The following is a 19177-nucleotide window of genomic DNA, read 5'->3' on the forward strand; positions in this document are numbered from 1 at the left end:
CCCCCTCCCCCCGTTATGAAACCAATGATATGAACTTGACTCCTAATATGATAGTGTAGAAAACCTATTATGGATCCAACTTCTCCTTCTTAGGCAGCCAACTCTGGAATGCCCTCCCCAGACCCATCTGATCAATTAGCGACTATCTACCCTTCTGGAAATCACTAAAAACCCATCTGTTCAAACAAGCCTACCCAAATGAACCAATCTAATCCTAGGATCCCTTCTACCCAACACAAATCCAGAGGACAACGACAATGACTCTTAGACTATCACATCTCCCACCTAATCCCTGTCCCATCCCCCTCCCGCCCCCTCTACCCCTCCTCCAATTCTCATCTACCCCTTGCTCATACCTCTCCTACTCCCTTCACCCTTCCCCATCTTTACCTACCTATCTCTTTTACTATTCTGTTATTATTAACCTATATTTTCTCTGTCAATACTCTGTAATCCATATTATTATGTAAGACGCATTGAACCTGCTTTATGTGGGAAAGTGCGAGGTACAAATGTAATAATAATAGTGGGTTAAAAAAATTATGAGTTCCCCTATCTGGAGATTTGAGATTTTATTTATTAAAACACCAAATACAGGAATACTAAGCTTTAGTAAAAAAAAAAAAAAGCCCTTAGGTCCCTGTTTACTAAGCCGCACTGTAGGCATGCAAACTTTTTAGTGTGCACTAAAAATTAGCATGCGCTAACATTAGAGACACCCATAGGAACATAATGGGTGTCTCTACCATTAGCGAATGCTAATGTTTAGTGCGTTCTAAAAAGTGCGCCTACAGCCCAGCTGACTAAAGAGGGTCCTAAGGGTCCCTTTTACCAAGTTGCAGCAAAAGGGAGCCTGCGTTGGCATCAGCACGTGTTTTTGATGTGCACCCAGTCCCACTTATACCGCAGGTCTTTCTTTTTGTTCAGGAAATGGCCGTGCGGCAAGTGAATCGCTTGCCGTGCAGCCATTTTGAAGGGGAGCCCTTACCGCCACCCACTGAGGTGATGGTATGGGCTCCCGCACTAACCCGACAGTAACTTAGTAGTGCTGCCTGGTTACCGCCAGGTATACACCTGTGCTATAAAAATAAAAATATTTGTGTCGCGCCGGATATGATGGCGAGCTGGGGGTGCGAACTACCTCCAGGCTGCTGTGGTAGCCCGGCAGTACTTCCTTTTTAGCGAGCGGTAAGCCCATGTTGGGCTTACTGCCACTTCATAAAAGGGGCCCCTCTGTTAGGAAACCAATGATATGAACTTGACTCCTAATATGACAGTGGGTTAAAAAAAAATTGAGAATTCCCCTATCTGGAGATTTGAGGTTTCATTATTAAAATACCGAACAGAGGAATGGTGGATGGATGTGTCTTTATTAACAAACTCATTTTTGGTATAACATAGTGCGTAAATTTAGATGCCAACGGTGTGCCTAGTGTATAGAATAGGAGTGCTTCTGTGCATAATTGGTTCTAGTAATTGACAGTTATTTGCGTAACTGCTAGGTGTTACTCTGTAAACAGCACCCCTAAGGAAGAAATTGATCAAGTGGTATTATGGCCTTAACATGCGTTAAAGCAATTAGCACACGCTAAGGGCCACATTCTATATATGGTGCCTGAAAAATCCACACGGAAATTATTTCTGCCCAAGCATATTTTATAAGCAACGCCTAGGTTTGGGCGCAAAATATAGAATACACTTAGTTGACATTCTAGTGCTTAAAACTACGTGTCCATTTACGCCAATGAAAATGTGGAGCAAATCCCAGTGCATAGATTTAGGTGCAGAGGACCATATTCTATAATAGTGCATGTAAATTTTGGAACGCCAATGAAACGGCCATTTCCCCACCCATAACCATGCCTGCGTGGATTAAAATTTAGGCACAGTGCATTACAGAATACACTTAGGGCCCTGTTTACTAAGCCGCATTATAGGCGTGTTAGCATCTTTAACGTGTGTTAACCATGTACGTACATTAACCGTTTACATGCCTACAATATCCCTATAGGCGCCTACGTGGTTAGCTTGCGCACTAATTCTAGGCGCATTAAAAATGCTAATGTGTGTTAGTAAACAGGGCCCTTAGCGATTTATGTGTGCAAATTCTAATTATTGCCAATTACTGCTCATTATTACTTGTTAAGCATTGTTAGCAAAGCTGATTATTAAGTTATATGTGTTTTTATAGAATATGTCCAGATTTCAGCATGGAATGCTAGGTACGCTGTATAGAATCCAGCAGTAAATGTTAAAAGCCCTTTCTCTACCTGTGGACTTTTAGCATTTAGTACATGCTAATTCCTTTAACATGCATTAAGGCCATGACGCTGCTTGATAAATTCCCTGCCTAAATCACTTACTGCCAAGATTTTGGCGCAAACTAGCTAACAATCCAATTAATTGTGATTAGTTGATTTTAACAATTATTGTAGTTAATTGGCAAATATTGAAATTTGCTCTTGCATCCCTCCACACCCTAGTCTATAATCCCGTGCGCCTGAATCCCCTAGCGTGCAACTCAAAAGGGGGCAAGGCCAGGGGAGTAGTAGGGGTGTTCCTAAACATTGTGCATGGGGTTATAAAATAGCCCCATTTCTACACCAAAAGGCTCAGAGTTGGATGCAGGTGTTTACACCAGGTTTCAGCTGGCTTAAATAGTGGCGCTCAACTTTGGCACAGAAATGGGCTCTAAGCGCTTTCCAGTGTTGAAATCTGGGTGCATTTGTAGAACGTCCGCCTTAGCTTGTGACTGTCAGTGTAGTGTGCCCATGGGCAGAGCATGGGCATGTCATTGACATGTGCCAAGCTAAATGCGCAATGTAAAGAATACTATTAGTTACGTGCATTGCATGGTTCACTTAGGCACGCCCACATGCCAGCTTTTGGCATGTCGTAAATAGATGCTTCTAACTTTTGACATGCCAATGCCACTTTGTGCTAATATTCTGTAACAATTTAAACATTCCATTAAGCTGTTGGCGCTAAAATGAGACTCCAGTTTATAGAATTGCCATCATAGAGTGCAACTTCAGATTTTTTCAGCAGTAATGGATTATCTCTGCTTCTAATGTGGTAAAAAGGAGTAGTATTCATGAAAAAATGCCATGTGCAAAGAAAAGCCTCCAAAAAACAAAAAAAAAACCCTGCATTCAGAAATCAACTCCCCGGGGGTCGAGGTGGGGGGACTTTTGAAAGCTCAGAGTGTACAGTCTAAAGCTGAAGGATGTAAATCAAGTGTTGCAGCAATTTTCCAACTTCTTTTAATTCACATTTGATAATTGTATGTTCATCAGCAGCTTGACCTGGATTTGTAGGAGAGTGATATGTTTGTACTAGGGTTATCAATTGTTTGTATTTATTCAGAACAGATGGATCCAGTTCTAGTTTTACCCCACAGCATAATTGAACTTATAATCCTACAGACATATTGCTACAAGTTTTTGATTAAACTTAGTTTAAACTGATCCTTTTTTTTTATTCTCTTTATTAGGGGGAACCTGTTAAAGTGCATTGTTTTTTGTACTTACCATTTCTTAACTGTAAAAAATGTGTGGTAATTGCAAAGGCTGTGTGGTAATTATTGGGGGCGTGCCCAGCATGTCCCCTGCAGTTAGGGGCCCTTTTTCAAAGCAGCGTAAGTAATTAAAATAACACTTGAATTAGCATGTACTGTTACCACACAACGTTGGCAGCTGTTACCACGGTGGCATGACAGCACAAACTAATTCATGCGTTAACTGCAGATTGTGTTAAGGGGTGTGGACTAGGCAGGTCATGGGTGGAGAAATACTGTGGACTGCATACTGCAGTTAGCACATAGTACTTACTATATGTTGTAAGCTCTTTGAGCAGGGACTGTCCTTCTATGTTAACTGTACAGCGCTGCGTAACCCTAGTAGTGCTTTAGAAATGTTAAATAGTAGTAGTAGTAGTAATGTCACTTCTGCAACTAGCGTGAGTCCACTTAATTTAACATCTCCTCAAGAGGCTAACAGCAGCCACAATAATGAACATTTTAATGCAGTACGGGCCCTGTTACCAAGCTGCAGTAAAGGGGGGCCTGCGATGGTGTCAGCACGTGGATTTGCTGCACGTCGAGGCCCCCTTATACCACAACCGGTAGAGCTACTGCTTTGCCACGTGCCAAATTGGGACTACTGCTGGGCTACTGCAGGAGCCCAGCAGTAGTTCCTACCCCCAGTGCATGCCATTTCTAGCACAACAAAAATATTTTTTTATTTTTGTAGCACTGGGGCTTACCCGACGGTAAACAGATGGCAGTAAGGGCTCCATCCAGAAATGGCCACACACTAATCCCTGTGATTAGCGCAGGGTCATTTCTTTTTTTGGGGGGGGCCAAAAGCAACCTTTTAACTGCTGCATTAAAAGGGGGCCTCGGTGCACAGCAAATCCACGAGCCGACACCATCACAGGCCCACTTTTTCCTGTAGCTTGGTTAAAGGGGCCCATACTGCAGTGAAATATTCATTACTATGAGAATATATTAAGGGGCCCTTTTTGCAAAGCATCGGTATGACCAAAATGGGCTTACCGCACACTAAATTGGAACAATCACCAGTCCAATGTGTCCGCTAGCATTAGTTCTGGCTCAAGTGCATGCCATTTCCGGCACTTCAGAAAAAAACGTTTTCTTGCGCAGTGCTGAACTGGTGGTAATTGGGCATCGCTGCACGCTGCCCAGTTACTGCTGGGTTACCGCAGGAGCCCTTACCACTATAAGGGCTCCCCACCGCATGGCCACGCATAAGAGTTATCTTTCTGCATGGCCATTTTGGGGGGCTTATTACCCGCTGCAGTAAAAAGGGTCCTGGCGTGAGTTAAAAACAGCCCCTGCTGCTACCGCAGGACCCTTTTCCCCACAGCTTAGTAAAACACCCCCCTAGTGAACCCACACTAGTTTCCAGAAGTGACACAGTGTGGCAAGTACCACATGCTAACTGCAGTACGCAGCCCACAGTATTTCTGCACCCATGACCTGCCTAGTTCCCGCTCCGTAACATGCTAACTGCAGTACGCAGCCCACAGTATTTCTCCACCCATGACCTGCCTAGTTCCCGCTCCGTAACACAATCTGCAGTTAACGCATGAATTAGAGTGTGCTGTCATGCCACCAAGCTAACAGCTGCTACACTTGTGTAGTAACAGTGCATGCTAATTCAAGTGTTAATCACTTACCTGATTCTGTATAGGTTGCTCAAATTTGTGCAGAGAGCCCAGATGCACACATAAACTAATTCATAAACTGAGTGCTAACAACTAATTTTGGGGGTTAACTGGAGTTAATTGATACTAATTTGGACTTATGCAACCCAAAAGGGACATGGCCATAAGAGGAGCATGGGCAGGTCAGAGGTGTCCCTACCATATAGTCACATTGTTATAGAATACTGGGATTACACACCCAATTTGCACTCCAGTAATTACACCAGGTTTCAGCAGGTGTAAGTCCTCGCACACAAAGTTGGGCATCGGAATCCACTCTAAATGCTATTGTACAAAGGGCTCTCAGCCCAGATTGCCCTTTTTGTAGAATAGTGCATAGCACCGATTTTTCCCAGTGCCTAAATTTGAGTGCCATTTATAGAATTTACCCCTTATTGCGCTTTAGTGAAAGGACCCCTAAGGGGCTCTTTTACTCAGCTGTGCTAAAACGTTGCCTGTGCTATTACTAGCGCTTGAGTTTCCCAGGCACTGAGGCCACTTTTAGCGCAGCAGTAAAATGGCCACATTTGCTCTTTCCCCCGTTAGTGACCATGCACTAATTTTCAAATTATCTTGCGGCCACTAACGTGAGCCCTTACCACCACCTATTTACTAGGGGTAAGGGCTCCCGCGCTAACCACACAGTAATTAGTTAACTGATTAGTGCTGGGCATGCCTACCCTCTGCCACCAAATGCACTCCCAGTGCTGAAAAATATTTTCTATTTTTAAGCACGTGGGTAGTGTGTGAATGCAAAACAACCATGGGACACCTGAGTGTGCCCCGTGGTAGTGGATTTTAACCTGTGGTATGCACACGTTGGTGCTTACCGCTTCTTAGTAAAAGGACCAAATTTGTTGTCTCAATTCATATCTGTCTAAAGTAGTCATGCATTTTTAAAGCAGTCTGAAACACAAGTCCATGCGTGCAATGCGTTAAAAACAGAACTGGAGCAACCTGGCCTTGAAAAGCTGGAGCCAGTTGGCAATTTTGATTAGAAGACGAAAGGAACCATTTTGTAACAGTGGGATCTAAATGCTGTATATTTAAAAAAAAACACTGACTAAACTGATCCACCTCCACATTCCAGTAATTTGTGAATATGCAAATAGGGGGATCTCTTCATCTTGGGTATTTTTTTTTAACCATTTGTCTTCAGTGTAGCTGCAAGGAACACTAAGGTTTTTACAACTATCAGTCCTACCAGTGATGCAACTTGTTCTAATTCAGTCTTCCAATATTTGTTTTCTTGATATTTTCCTTTTCCTTGTTTTATTTTTTATTATGTTTATGGTTATTATTATTTTTATTTTTTTGCTAAGAAAAGTTTCATCTTTGTACCAGATAGGCAGAATATTATCTGTGTCCAGAAAAAAAATGGAGATACAAAAGCCAGTAACAAAAGTGATTTCAGCATAAAGAAGCACAAAAGTTGATGAACTGGTAGACTGGAAATACTAACAAAGATGGAATGTGAATTCCGACACAAATGGCACCAAGGAGCCTTTAGGCTTGCTTTTTTTTTCCTCCTCAATTTATTTTAATTTAGTATAGTTTTGTTAAGGACGTTTCTTGTCTCATAGGACTTGAAGTTGACTCATCTTTGTGCAGTGCTGATTTGACCATACTCATTTCAAGTATTATAGACATATGTAATGGTGAAAATATATGAACTGTGGCCTTTTTCATTCTTGTTACTTGTGATGCAATTAAGTGACGGTAAGAAAAAAAGCAGAAATTTACCATGTATCAGTGCCTGGCTTTTTGTTATAAAGCTTCTTTTGTCTAGTGCTCTTTTTGCTATAAAATAGACTGTAGTGTACACCCTATTAGGAAAAACAAAAAAATCCCTAAATTTAAAAATAAAAATTATATTTGGCTTATTTTTTTCGCAGGAGCAATCCTTTTATACCATGAATATTATAAAAAGAAAAGACAAAAAAATTGTCAGATTCAGAATATTTCTCTTTGTAGATTTTTGGAATCATTCTGAGTAAAAGTTTGTTACTTTATTTTACTATTTAAAAGATGTTATTTTACCATGTGTTACTGAGATGAAACTGTATGGTAGCTTTTTTTTGTTGTTGTTTCTTTTAGTTGTTAGGTCGCAATTGGGGAAATCTTTTTTTTTTTTTTTTTGCGACTTTACACATAGCTGCAGCAGTAAAAAAATTTAAAAGATTTTAAAAGGAATAAGAAAAAAAAGTAGAAAAAGATAAACAGTTACACCTTGTTTTCAATGTGTGGCTGAGTGCCTCAATTTTTTCATGTTTTTGGTGTATTTCTGATTTGTAGATGTGTCCAAACAGGTTGTGTGCTGGAGTTCCTTAAAAATGAAAAAGAAAAAAAAAAACACAGCTTGGTGTTGACCATTACCTGTTTCTCATCTGTAGTTATTCGATACAGTCATGTACAAGACCGTTCTGTAGCAATAAATGTGCCATTTTTTTATAAACTGTTTCTGACACTTTTGTTTCATTGCATGGTTTGTATTGGCTTCTGTTCTGTAACTGCCAGTGTGCATTTTTCACTTTATGTTTGCACGTCTTTGAGTCATGGGAGAATTTGGGTCTGAAATAAATATATGTCTGCTGAGATACAAGCAGCATCGAATGTGACGGAACAGACTTGTGCGAGAAAAGTGTTTGGCTCATAGGTGGTGTGTGCCCTGGGATCTTATTGGAGAAATGCGGAACGTTTTCTGATGCTTCCAGGAAGGAAGAGTTCATGAATAGACACATCCACTTAAACACAGATCTGCTTTAGAAATACATCAATTTGCACAAGTTCTTTTTGCACAAAGAAACTCTCTTGCATGACTATCTGACAATAGGACACGACACAGAAATGGACAGGAGACGTCTGACCTAGTGAATGACTTCTCAAACAGAGATTTTCTGATTGACACTCTGGGCTTGCACATATGGCGAAATCCTTTCAAGCAAAGAATGACTTATCGCAGGAATGGATGGATTTAGTGTAGACCAAGTCTGCATGTTCAAGAGGTGCAGTACAAAGACAGCATCAGTATTTTCAATTAGCATGGCAGATTACAGTGTTCAGTCAGACTATCTTTATCAGACCATTGTTCCAGCAGTGTTTTGGAACAGCTTCTGGTCCCCTGTGGGGCCAATCAAACAAACTTAAAACTGATGGTAAAATCTGAAATGTTTTCTATTGTGTTTTTCTCAGGAGCTGAACATTGGAAATCATTCTCTCATAGGGATTTTTTTTAAAATATAATTATTCATTGACTTCATTTTGGCTCTGTTGGAGTTTTTCCTCTCCAGATTAAATCACCATATGGTTTTCTAGCTTGTACAAATTAATTTCCATTGTACAATGTAAGGTGCAACAATGAACAGATTAAAACTGTTAAGGAGATATGTACAGTAGATATATTTCTGTAGACTGGACAACAACCTTACTTTGGAGAAACTGAAGTTCCAGATTCTACTCACTAATCATAGAGGAAGATTCTAGATTAGCACCTGGGATCCACTGTTTAGTCTGTTTTGGAGTATTCGCAGTTATTTCTTCTGGGCTATTGCATAGCCCAGAAGCTGTGAAATTGTTGAACTGGTTACTGATATCATGTGAACAAACCTTTCTGTAATAAAATACTGTTTATTTATATTCAGATTTTATGACATACCCAAAAGAATTTGGATAATTATCCATTTCCATTTTGCGCATGTTATGAGCTGCCTGTTACTGATGTGTGGTTTGAAACTGGTGGTGGTTTCTGATTTGAATAGAAGCTTTTAACAGTTGTGTCTGTTTAAAAAATGATCTCAGTCATGTTAGTCACATCAGTGTATGAAGTAATCAGCCAAATTAGGTTTAAAAATCTCATCAACAACACAGAAAATCTCTTTATCTTTACCTACTCAGCCACCTGTGCTTTATTATTGCACACCAAACCATTCTGCAAAGCCAGATATTGGAAAGTCCTTCACCCTCGATCTCTTCTAGGTAATGGGGACTTATTTCCTGATCTTTTATCCTGTTTATCAAATCTATCGGCTGTTTCTCAAAATGTTAAAACATTCAGGTCAATAATCAGTTCCTGTTTTCACTGCATTTTTTTAAAATACCGGACACGGTGTTCTTTAAAAACCTGCTTACTAAAGTGCAGTAAAGTTTTCCAATTACTTTGCATTACTTGCAAAATTTAATATATATTAATTAGCAAGCTTGTGCAGTAACTGTTAGGGATGTGGCCCATATCTGGCCTTAAGTTACTACACAGGACAGATATTCACTGCATGACAAATGCATCAGTGGCGTAGCCACAGGTGGGCTTGGGTGGGCCAGGGCCCACCCATTTATGGCTCAGGCCCACCCAACAGTAGCACATGTTTAGTGGTAACTGGTGGGAATCCCAAGCTCCGCCAGCTGAAGATTTTCCCCTGATGGTAACGAAAACGCTACTCTCCACAACACTGGCACCTGCGCATGCTCAGTTTTCAATGCATTCCTGCTGCCAAGGTGGAAAGAAGCATTTCCCCAACTGAGATTTTTTTTTTTTTTTTGGGGGGGGGGGGGGGGTAGAACACTTGGTGCCCACCCAATTCTTGCCTGGGCCCACCCAAAATCTGTTGTCTGGCTACGCCCCTGAAATGCATTGGGAGATAGTGAAGTGTGGTTTACTATCTGCATTAATTTATTGCAGCCCAATACATTTAAAAACCTGTGATCCTCTGACTGAGAATCCTTTAGTTCCCCAATCCCCTAAACAACATCCTCATCCACCCCTAATGCCGCGATCAGTGTTTATATCCTCCCCACCCACTAATCAGCATTTTACCCACCTCCATTCCTTCAATAAGCATCCATACTCTCCCCCTGATGAGCATCCTTATTTACTCCTCATCCCCTCAACACCCTCACCAGTACTTACTGAGGGTGCCCTTGGTGGGTCTGTCACCAGCCTGGGTTCAAAAGGCAGCTCTGAGCCCTACTGTGACCCACTAGAGGTCAGAGCTACCATTTTGACCCCAGGCCTGTGACAGGGTAGAAGCACCCAGGTATTGCTACTGCTCTCCCCCACCCCACACATACCCACACAATAACCTACCTCAGTAAGGGACCCTTTTACTAAGGTGCTGTAGGCCTAACATGGGACCACCATGTGGCAAATGGCACTATCGTGGGATGCACTGAGGCATCCCATGGTAGTCTGGCCATCAGCACGTGCTACTACTGCAGTAAAAAAAATTTTTTTTTGCAGCAGGAGGCATGTCTGGGGGGGCAGAGAGTAGGTGTGCCTGTGCTAATCGGATAGCATGGCCACATTACCTTGCACTACCCAGTTAGCGAGGCAGTAATAGCTGGCAGTAATAACTACGCGGTAATTGGGAAATTAGTACATGTCCATTTTAAACACATCTGTGGCCATTTTACTACTGCACCAAAAGTGGCAGCAGCAAGCGGGAAACCTATGTGCCTACAGCAACGCTGGCCACTTTCTAGAGTAGCTTAGTAAAAGGACCCCTAAATGTCAAGGTCATTGGGAGGTTGGGGTGGGTAAGGATACTGATCGGGAAGGTTGGGAGTAGGTATGGTTGCTGATCAGAGAGGTTGAAGAAGTGGGTAGGTTTGCTGATTAGGGGATCAAGGGAGCTAAGGGTGCTCATTGGGGAGATTTGGGTTGTTTTACACATCAGGCAGGAAAAAGCAGTGAGGGCATCCAGGCTATCTGCATTGCCACAGCAAGCACTTATTGAGTTAGCACATGGTAATGCCAAGGATGTGCAGTAACGTAATAGTGATTTTGCAATAACTGTGCTAATTCACATGATAAATGCTTATCATCACATTTTAATAAATGTAATCAAATGTGACAGAGTGCATCGTACTGAATGGAGGGGTAGGCATAATTGGCATCTCAGAGACCTAGTGGAAGGAGAATAACTAATGAGACTGATGCCAGCATATAAATTATATCACAATATTAGGGTAGATCAAATTAGTGAAGCAGTGGTGTAATATGTTAAAAATGACATAAGGTCCAACATGATAAAAGTTCTGCAGGAAACAAAATGCGCACAGAAATTCCATGGATGTATGCTGTGGATATACTACCATCTATGTGGCCAAAATGAACAGAGAGGTAATGAAATGCTAACAGAAATTATGAAAGCGTAATAAATTCAGCAACACAATAATAATAGGAAATTTGTATTTCCTCATTATTCATTGGGTGACTGTCACATCAGGGCATACTTGAGAGGTAAAGTTTCTTGATGAAAGAAAGAACTCTTTTATGGTCCAAAAACTATTGAGAGGATTTTAGATCTGCTCCTTAGTGGGGCACAGGATTGGGTGCAAGAGGTAATGGTAATGAGGCCACTTATGAATAGTGAACATAATGAAATCAAATTTGACTGAATGACAAGAGGAGGTAGGACCCTATGGAAAACTACTGTACTAGCATTTAACTTTCAAAAGGGAGATTATGATAAAATGAGGGAATTAGAAAAACGTAAGAAGTGGCTGTTAAGGTAAAGAGATCATTGTGCTCATTTTTGAAGAACATAGATGTCTCAAAATGGCAAAAAAAAAAAATGTTCACCTGCCGAAAAAAAATGCAAAATTAAGATGTTTTTCACTGCAGTTCATCCAAATAATAAGGGGGCATGTTGGAGGTGTGTTTAGGGCTGGCCCACAAGTTGGACATCTTTCAGCAATAATTGAACAGGAATAAACGTCTATTACCTAGACCTTTTTCAATCACGTCTAAATTACGAAAAGGTGCTGTAACTGACCAGCTGAACACTGGAGAGACCCCTTCTTAACCCCCCCCCCCCAGTGTATGCTGCCCTCCTTCCACCCCCGGAAGAAGTTAAAAATGAAAGGGGATACCAGGTTCTATGACAGCTGCAGGTATTATGGGCATCCCCAACAGATCCCAGGCATCCCCCCTACCTGTTACACTTGTGTTGTTAAATGTTGAGCCCTCCAACCCCCCCCCCCCTCCAAAACCCACTGCACCCACATGTAGGTGCCCCCCTTCACCCCTTAGGGCTATGGTTTTGGTGTATAGTTGTGGGGAGTGGTTTTTTTGGGGGGGGTTGGGGGGCTCAGCACCGAAGGTATGCACCTGGAAGCAATTTCTGAAGTCCACTGCAGTGTCCCCTAGGGTGCTCGGTTGGTGTCCTGGCATGTGAGGGGGACCAGTGCACTATGAATGCTGGCTCCTCCCACAACCAAATAGCTCGGTTTCCATTATCGCCGAAAACCAGTGACGACCATCTGAAAAACGACCTAAGGACGACCATCTCTAAGGTCGACCTAAATTTCATGATTTGGGCGTCTCCGACCGTATTATCGAAACGAAAGATGGACGCCCATCTTGTTTCGATAATACAGGTTGCCCCGCCCCTTTACGGGGGCCGTCCTGCGAGGACACACTCATGACCACTTGGTGCCCCGTTCGATTATGCCCCTCCATGTTTTGTACTTTTTGGTTCATTTCACATATTTTGCTTTACAAAAATTTATTGTGCACTCATTCAACTTTGTATGCACTAAAACCAGACCAACAAAGTAAACGTGCACTATTGAATGTCCATCCCTAGTACTCTAGTGTGGCATAGATAAGATCCAAAGGCCACATGGCAATGCTAGTGCTTTTGTGGATGGATCATACAATGCTGTTGGTGCTTCCAGGGCTCTGCTAAATAATTCTGCTGATGCCTCCATGGATCGGCAGCACAGTGGTGTTGAGTCTTGCATAGCTGGGTCAAACAATTCATTTAATACCTGTATAGCTGAGTCACATGCAGGGCATATCAGATGGGAGTTAGCAGAACCATTTGGCCTGTGCCTTACACAGAAAAAGGATCGCTGTTTGGCAAAATATGTATTTAATAGTTTTTTTTAACTGAATATAAAACTAATTAAGCTATTGGATTTTTCATTTTTATAAACAAGTTTGCTTCTACAGCAAAATATCTGCTTCAACACCTTCATATCTTTTATTATTATTATTATTAGTTTCAGGTCTCTGGGGCCTCCTTATTGACTCAGGCTTTATGATTCTAAGAAAAGAGCCTGGACCGAACACAGAAAAAGGGCTTCTATTTGTAATAAATATTTGTTTAATGTTTTTCTTAACTGAACACAAAATTAATTCGGCTACTGGATTCTTCCTTTTTATAAACAAGTTTGCTTCTACAGCAAAATATCTGCTTCAACACCTTCATATCTTTTTATAACTATTATTATTATGGCACATAACACAATCAAAGATTTGTCTGGTATCACCGAAACATTTGAGCTTCATCCAGAAGCTTAGGAGTTATCCAGGTATCTTTGTAAAATATAGCTTGAATCAAGCAAAACTGTTTTCTCTAAGTCCGTATTGGGAAAACAGAGGAATGAATGAGAACTGTCAGGACATTTTTGAACATGAAAGATAAAGACAAGGGTTTTATGGTAAGCAACTATAAACCAATCATATGTTTGCCAACAATGTTCAAATTGCTAACTGGAATTTTATCTAATGCAGTATCGAACCATATGTCTGGAAATTCTTTGTACCCTCCTAAATAAAAATGCACCTGCTGAGATTCATGTGGAATGAAGGACCAGCTGCATATCGACAAAATGATACTGAAAAATTCAAGTAGACAGAGAACAAATCTACTAATGGCCTGGATAGACTACAAGAAGGCCTTTGAGTCACTACCTCATAGCTGAACATCGCAGTGTTTGAGAATGATATTATTATTATTATTATTATTATTATGAGTTCCAGGAATCTGGGACCACCTTCTTTGCACTGGGCCAGACCTCTATGATTTTCAGAACGGCAACATGAGGCTCTTGGACCTTGATGATCAAAGGTAAATGTGGATGCCAGAGACCACAAGTACCCACATTTACTGGTGCGAGATGATCAGAGATGCCTGGATGTAAGCTCAAAAGGGAATAGTGCAGTTCTGTAATATTATGCTTGTACTATATGATCAGAGCACTGTGCTGTGATTGTATGGGCGGAATAGCAGCTTGACCCTATGCCAGCTTGGAGCTGGCATTATGGTTAAGGATCTCTTCCCCTCCCCCATCCATGCTAGGCAGCCCAGACCATCACTGTCAGCCTGGGTTCCCATCATCAGTCCTGGGGGTCCAGTGGACCCCGCAGCCCCCATCCCCTCCAATGGCTAAGGCCTGCCCTGGAGGCCTAGTGCCCCTCCCATCCGAGCTGGCCCCCAGACACTGATATAGAAGGGGGCACTCCAGCCCCCCCAGACAGAGGCCCTGATGATCTAGCAGCCCCGAACCCTGACATGACCCCTCACCTGTAGATGAACATGATCCAGGCAATTAGAAAAACTGTTTGCAGATGGTACCTAGCAGCTTGCAAGAAAGTGGGAAAACCAAAAATTGCCATCATAATGTTGTGTGTTTGATGTTGCATGAAAATGTTATTGTGATCCACTTTACTTTTATTAGAGAAAGAGCCAAATTCTATAAATGGCACCCTAAAAAGTTAGAATAACTCCTAATAATAATCAACCAGAGCTATAGGTAGTCTAAATTGTTATTCTATAATTTCACAAAAGCGATTGCAGTATATGAGAAAATACAGTCGAAAATATCCCATGGATCCTGAGGAAGGAAGCGAAACTTGGGCTGAGTCAGGCCATGGCTGGGATTTACGTGACTGTATTTGAGTGAGAGACTGCTTAAGAAAAGACATTTTCAGCAGCAAGCTAAGTAACCCTAGAGATACATATTTAAGAAAAACAATGAAAAATAATGAAAAGCAAGATTAATGAGTGAGGGTTACCTAGCAGAGGTTTTTGAGCCAGTGATGATCGGGCAGTGCTCCCTAACGTTGAATAATATAAGGAGTGCATGCCTGGATTGAGGCTTTTCCTCTACACTTAAAAGTATATTTTATATATGACGCTATATAATTGATAGGAGTCCCTTGTTTTTTGTGAACCCTAAAAAGTTAGGCATAGTTTATAGAATATTCTCATGCACTGTTCTTGCAACTAAAATTTAGGTGCACCCATTTAGGCAACCTAAACCCAAGCCTAAATACCTGTGCCTAAGCACAGATCAGGTGTATTCCATAATAGTGCGCCTAGTTTTTTAAAATGTTCACAACCCACCATTCGGCACCCATGGCCATGCCCTCTTTTCAACTGTATGCATTAGAATTCGTGTGCACTGTGTTGTAGACTATGTCTAGAAAGTTGTGCATGTAGATTCTAATTAAAGCCAATGTTAGTGTTGAAAAGAACTAGGTAAAGAACTGTTTGTACGTTTGTCCAGAAAAAGGAGGACAGATTGAGCCATTCTGGGTTTTACTTCCATTGCTTTCAACGGAAGCAAAACCCAGACTGGATCAATGTGTCCTCCTTTTTCTGGAGCTATATGGTAACCATACTCATACTGGCTCAGCATGGCATCTATTTCCACACATCATCGGTCTCCAGTAAAAATATAAAACTTGTGCGGTGTTTAGTGTCTAATTTAAAGTGTCCATAAAGTGCCCAAAAACACCAGCCGATATTCAGAGTGATTGAAGTGGACAGGAGAGACTCCGACCTGCTTAAATAACTCTGAGCCGCCCAACTGCCAATATTCAGCAGCACTAAACGGGGCAGTACACCTAAATATCATCTTTGACTGCCCATATCAAATGTTGGCAGGTCAGGGGTGGACAGCTCAAAGGTTGTCCTAACTTGGCTGGATTAGATATACGGGTTTGCACTGAATATCAGTCGAGACCTACATTACAATTTTTTTTATTTTAAAAGCCCTGTGATCCCCCTCCCACCCCTGAAGCAGCATTCCCTCCTTCCCAGGTGCTAACACTCACAACCACCCTCCCCATCCCCAGAATGTCCCCCAACCCTTGGGCCTACTGATATCCCTGATGGTCCAAGTGGAGGCAATGAGGGAAGGAGCATAGCCCACTCACTCCTGTCCCTTGCATTTGCAAAAGGAAAATGGCTGCCATGACCTCTCATAGCAGCTTGAAGTACTTGTAAATATCTGGGGCTAATCTAGCCAGCGACAGTCAACGTTTTAGAAAAATGCTGACCACTGCCAGCTGAATATCAGCCAGAATGGATTCAATCACTATCCTTATTGTCTCAAAGAGCATATAAAATGCACTTATCTGAAAAACTGACACATTTTTCTGGTCTACTCCACTGGGTCTGTTTTTACAATGTTTTCCATATTGGAGATCACAGACCATTTTACCTTCCTGCTTTTTCAGCCATTAAACATTATACCTTTGTATAAGGGTTTCCAATCTGCTTAAGGCCTTGTATCAAAAGGCAATACATCTGTTCATTCAGCACATGAAACTCGGCAAATTGTCAGAGTTGGATCTGGCAACCCTATGCATGGGGATGAGGAAAGAAGGCCAAATGACAGACGGCATGGTTAAAAAGTGAGGTGAAGGAAGCTATTAGAGCTGAAAGAACATACTTCAGAAAATGGAAGAAAGATCTGACTGAAAATAATAGGAAACAGCATGAGAAATGGCAAGTCAAATTTAAAGCATTGGTAAGGAAGGCAAAGAGTGACTTTGAAAAGAAGATTGAATCGGAAGCACAAGCACTTAAAACATTTTTAGGTATATTTGAACTAAGAAGCCAGTAACAGAATCAATTGGACCGCTAGATGACCAACCTGCTTATAATCGAACGAAAAAAACGCCCAAGAGCCGACCTAAATCGGGAGATGAACGTTAATCTCACAAAAACGAGTAAATCCATATAATCGAAAGCAATGTTTCAGTGCGTCCGTGTCGCTCGTACGTGGACGTAAAAACGCCCAAATCAGAGGCGTGTCGGGGGCGTGTTAGAGGCGGTGATACGACGTGGACGGGTACAACGTATAACGAATAGCGAAATGGCTCTGGTTGAGCGGGAAGATGGGCGTAATATGATGGACCCGAAATAAAAGCGACCAGAGCAAGGGGGAAAGCGTCTTGAGACCCATTAGCGATTGTGTGTAGTTGGAGAGTGGCGATATTGTTGGTGGAAGAGCGGAAGTGGTGGTTGCAGAGAGAAAGCCGAGCGTGTTGAGTACCTGTGACCGTCGTCTGTGTGCCCTGCCTCTTTTTGTGTCATACCCTTTCACCGTTCCTTACTCCTACTCCTTTGCTCCATCGCCCCCTTCCCCTCCCCCTATCCCTCCCCATTCACTCTTCCCACGTGTATACTCTATTCCCTGACCTCCGTTTGTCTCTGTGTGCCTGTACTGTTTGGCGAGTGAGTGGCCAGAGGGCGTGGTGGCTGGAAGTGACAGATCTGTGTGTGTTGCTGTTTGTTTGACTACTAGTCCTAATACTTGCACTGGTGGTGGGGATATGGATGCACTTAATGCACTTGTGGCATGCATGCTACACGAAGAGGCCACCCACCGCAGGAGGTATTCACGGCCCCGAGTGTTTAGGCCCCGCACCACCTTCCTACAACTCACTGACCAGCAGTGTCTAACAAGGTTCAGGTTTGATAGGGCCACCATTCGTCAGCTGTGTGAGCAGCTGACACCCCTCCTTCAGCCCCAGACACGTAGGAATAACCCCATCCCTGCCCACCTCAAAATCACTTCCGCTCTCTCTGTCCTGGCCACTGGTAGTTTTCAATCCGTATTAGCTGCTAACACAGGCCTCACCCAGGCTTCTATTTCACACTGTCTCACCCAGTTCCTGGATGCCTTCATAACTCACACCTCACACTACATCACTTTCCCCACCACCCCCCAGGCCCTGCACAACAACATGGCCGCCTTCTATGCTGTTGCTAGATTCCCCTCGGTCATCGGTGTGATAGACTGCACACACGTAGCCCTCAGACCCCCCCGGGCACACGAAGCCACCTACAGAAATAGGAAGGCATTTCATTCTATGAACATGCAAGTTGTATGTGATGCCCAGGGGGAGATATTAGACGTGTGTGCCAGGTACCCCGGCTCCAGCCACGATGCCTACATCCTACAGCACTCGGGCATCTTCCGCAAGTTCGAGCGAGGGGAGTTCATTGGTGGATGGCTACTAGGTAAGTGCAACATGCATGTACCACCCATACTAGACCTCCTCCACTGGGCAACCCTCCGCCCTGGCTTCCTCCACCACAACCCACTATCCAAATCCCCCCGCCCCCCCCTGTACCTGCTCCAAGCGATACACACTCATCTATCTCATTCTGCTTTTCTGCAAAGGTGACCGAGGCTACCCGCAGAGGACATGGCTCATGACCCCCCTGATCCACCCACAACCAGGGGCAGAAGAAACCTACAACAGGAAACATCGCAGCACCCGGGGGATCATTGAGCGCACCTTTGGTTTATTGAAAAACCGCTTCCGCTGTCTGGACCGGTCTGGAGGAGAGCTGCTCTACAGTCCAGAAAAGGTGGCCAAGATCTTTGTGGCGTGCTGTATGTTACACAATTTGGCCCAGCGCAGAGGACAGCCTCTCCCAGAGGAGCCACAGCCACCACCAGAAGAGGCCCCAGATGAGCTGGAAGAGGAGCCCCCTCCACCCCCAGCCCACAGAGCAGAGCTCAATGCCTACCAGCTTGGCGTAAGAGCAAGACAAAGACTCATTGAAACAAGTTTTAGGTGAATGTAAGTGAACATTTATTTTTTACATACAGTGCATATGTGTTTGGTCAACCCCACCACCACCACCACCACCACCCCCCTCCCACACCCACCCCCCTCCCACCAACCCTCACCCTACAGCATGTCCCATCATTTTCCCCTTCCCTTCCCCTGTCCCCTCCTACCCCTCCCACGCCCTTCCTTTGCAGCTGGTGCTGCATGGGAAGTCTCTTCTGAGCTGCTGCTCCCAGTGTCCTCCTCCCTATCCCCACGGCAGCCTGCGGCTTCGGCTGCACCGTGGAAATCGGGCCACCTTCTTGCTTCTAGTGGTCTGGCCACAGGACCCAGAATGGGAGCAGAATTCGC

The sequence above is a fragment of the Microcaecilia unicolor genome, unplaced genomic scaffold, assembly GCF_901765095.1.
Source record: "Microcaecilia unicolor unplaced genomic scaffold, aMicUni1.1, whole genome shotgun sequence".
NCBI lineage: Eukaryota > Metazoa > Chordata > Amphibia > Gymnophiona > Siphonopidae > Microcaecilia > Microcaecilia unicolor.